Here is a 3066-nt window from a genome sequence, read left to right as displayed (position 1 = left end):
GATGCAGTGAAAGCTTTCCAAGCCAAGCTGCCTGTGGGAGACTCAGATGCAGCAAGGAAACTTTGGTCACTACGTGTTTCCAAAACACTGACAAACCATGTCCACTGATGTGTTCCCGACTGCGCATTCTGCTGATAAATGGAGCGCATTTGCCGACTTTGCAGCTCAGAAATTTAAATTTAACTGTTCAGCAATCCGCTTGCAGTTGACGTGGAAACAGCACCTGTGAACATCCAAATGGAGCTGATTGACCTCCAAGGCAAATGACTTGTGGGCGCTGCACAGTTTCCAAGCTTCATCCCCGAAATGATGCCTCAACCCCGCCTTCATGCCACTCAGATGCTTTGCATGTTTAGAAGCACATACCTGTGTGAGCAGCTTTTCTCTGTGATGAAGATGGACAAAAACCAGGGACGTGCGGTCAGGGGAGACAAGTAAAAAAACAAATAACGTATAACGTAAATGTATTTTTGTCCACTGGTCTGTGCTATAAATACATTTTCTGTATGATTCCAATAATTGTGATAATTTTTATAGCAATCCCTCGCAAAGTCAAAATCTAGGTTGAGCGCATGCATTTGGCGCGTGCCTATTGCTATCTCTCTGTATGTCATCATCATCATCATCATGGTTACAGTAGTGTGAAGGCAATATGCCTATGTATACTACTGGTCTTAACATAGATTTTTGGACAACAAAAATCTAGTAGTTGTAGAGATAGTCCCTCCAGTGTTTGTCTAGTCCAGATTTAAAAGCATCAGGGGACGGTGCTATCACAACATGGTTTGGTAGAGAGTTCCAGTCGTTTATGATTCGGTTACTAAAGAACTGTTGTCTTATCTGTCTGTTCGCTCTGGGTTTGATCAACTTCGGAGAGTGTCCTCGAGTCCTGTCACCGCTGTGTCTGGGGAGTAACGTATCCGTGTCCACCTTGTATTTGTTGTTCAGGAGTTGATACGTGACAATCATGTCTCCTCTGCGGCGTCCCCTGCCATGAACCTCACGCACATCACTGATCGGTCGCCATGGTGCCTTGGGATGATCAGAAATTATTTGTGGGAGGTGGTGGCAGATTGGCAGTTTAAAAATTCCTAATTAATAACTCACCATCACACACACACACACACACACACACACACACACACACACACACACACACACACACACACACACACACACACACTCTCACTCTCTCTCTCTCTCTGTGTATGTCTCTCTATCTCTCAACCACACTTGCTAGTGTTAAACACAACCTGCAAACAGAGTTATTACTTTAGTTTTGCTAATAATAGGACAGCATCAGCAGCCAGTGTTAGGGTATGGGGGCAGGGACACATGCCGAGAGCAAAGGCAGAGATGACACAGCAACAGAGGCAGACAGAGATACACCACACACAGAATAAAATAATGGTAATGATAGACAGTGAAACAGGAAGGAAAGATGTGACGATAAAGACAGAAAATATGAGAGTGATGACTTACATGTGGGTTTTTGTGCAAAAGACACGGTTGCTTTTCCATCCAACGCCTCTGTGGATTCTCAGCTAAAATCACATTGCTCTTTTTCAAATCCCTCCATCTTTCTATTTCTGCCTTTAGCCCAGCCACATTAGTCAATGAATGAAGCCAGCAAGCAGCAGAGGAATGGAGAAAAGAGGAGAGAGCGTAGTTGGGTGATACAGCTGGAGGAGGTGCTGCATGAGATCTGGGTTGGATTGTTTTGGAATAAAGCTTGTGATTGACCAAGTGGGAGGATCCTGCCAGACATCTAGCACAGGGAAATGTCTTGTGAGTCTTTATACCAACATATACAGTCTCCATATCACAGACGACTTTTATTAAATTACAATTGGTAAAAATATTAAAGTTACCGGAAATGTGATACAGTATACTGTGCCGCACAGCTGTTAATTTCTTTGCGGGGAGTTGACGATAACTTTCGCGTTACAGAAGAGCTGCTCGATATTAGGAGGCTAAAGGGCACAACAACGGGTGAGGATATGTTTGAAGCTGTGTCAGGTACAATTGACAAGATGGGACTAAAATTAGATAAACTGTGTGGAATTGCAAAGGAATGGCCTCTATGGTGCGCGCCAAGGTGCGAGAGAGTGGAGGCTGTTAAAATGCAATGTATCATCCACCAAGAAGCCCAATGTGCCAAGACGGTCCAGCTTGGCGATGTGATGAACACTGTTGTGAAGACTGTCGACATAATTCGAGCACGAGGACTTTACCACAGAGAATTTCAAGCTTTCCTATCTGATGTCGATGCAGAATACGGGGACGTACTCTACAGTTCTGATATGCGCCGGTTAAGTTGCAGCTCCGTGCTGCAGCGGTTTTATTTCGTGAGATCAGAAATCGATCTGTTTTTGAAAGAGAAGGACCGACCTCTTAATGACCTGAGTGACCCTCTATGTTTGGCAGACCTGGCATTTTTAGTTGATCTTACTTGTCATCTCAACGCACTGATCAAGAGCCTACTGCGCACATGAAAGCATTCTGTGTGAAGCTCCGTCTCATTGAAACACAACTACGCAACTTCAATGTTGGTCTATATATGGTCTATGGAAGGCGTTCTGCTGATGATACGGGCAGCTGAATTTTGGACCAGTTGGAGTTTACGTAGAGATTTGTGAGGAAGGCCAGAGAGGATGGAGTTGCAATAATCTATACAGGATGTAACAAGGGCGTGGATGAGAATGGCGGTGGTGTGAGTGACGGACGGAGACGATTAATGTTGCAGAGGTGGAAGTAGGCAGACCGAGTGATGTTGTTTATGTGAGCTTCAAAAGATAGGGTGCTGTCGAGAATGACACCCAGGCTCTTTACTTGGGGGGAGGGGGGGACTGTGAAGTTATCAATGGTATGGGATAATTTATCAGTTTTGGCCAGAGTGTACTTGGAGCCAACTAGAAGAACCTCGGTTTTATCACTGTTAAGTTTGAGAAAATTGAATGAGAACCAGGATTTGATTTCCAGTAGCCAGTCAGAAAGGGAAGTGGGGGGAGAGCGGATGTGGGCTTGGTGGAAAGATAGAGCTGGGTGTCATCCGCGTAATAGTGG

At 44.8% G+C, this 3066-nt stretch overlaps 1 long non-coding RNA gene across 1 annotated transcript; it reads right to left on the bottom strand.

The window, feature by feature from the left end:
• Positions 1–615: 615 nt before the first annotated feature.
• Positions 616–1618, bottom strand: LOC115010238 (uncharacterized). The gene is made up of 2 exons (XR_003832431.1): positions 1483–1618; positions 616–1032 (listed from the first exon to the last, which is right to left on the bottom strand). It is a non-coding gene; the product is annotated as an uncharacterized LOC115010238 (long non-coding RNA).
• Between the last annotated feature and the right edge of the window lie 1448 nt (positions 1619–3066).

This window comes from Cottoperca gobio, chromosome 1 (assembly GCF_900634415.1).
Source record: "Cottoperca gobio chromosome 1, fCotGob3.1, whole genome shotgun sequence".
In the NCBI taxonomy this organism is placed as follows: Eukaryota; Metazoa; Chordata; class Actinopteri; order Perciformes; family Bovichtidae; genus Cottoperca; species Cottoperca gobio.
This window is presented reverse-complemented; position numbering and strand designations above follow the sequence as displayed.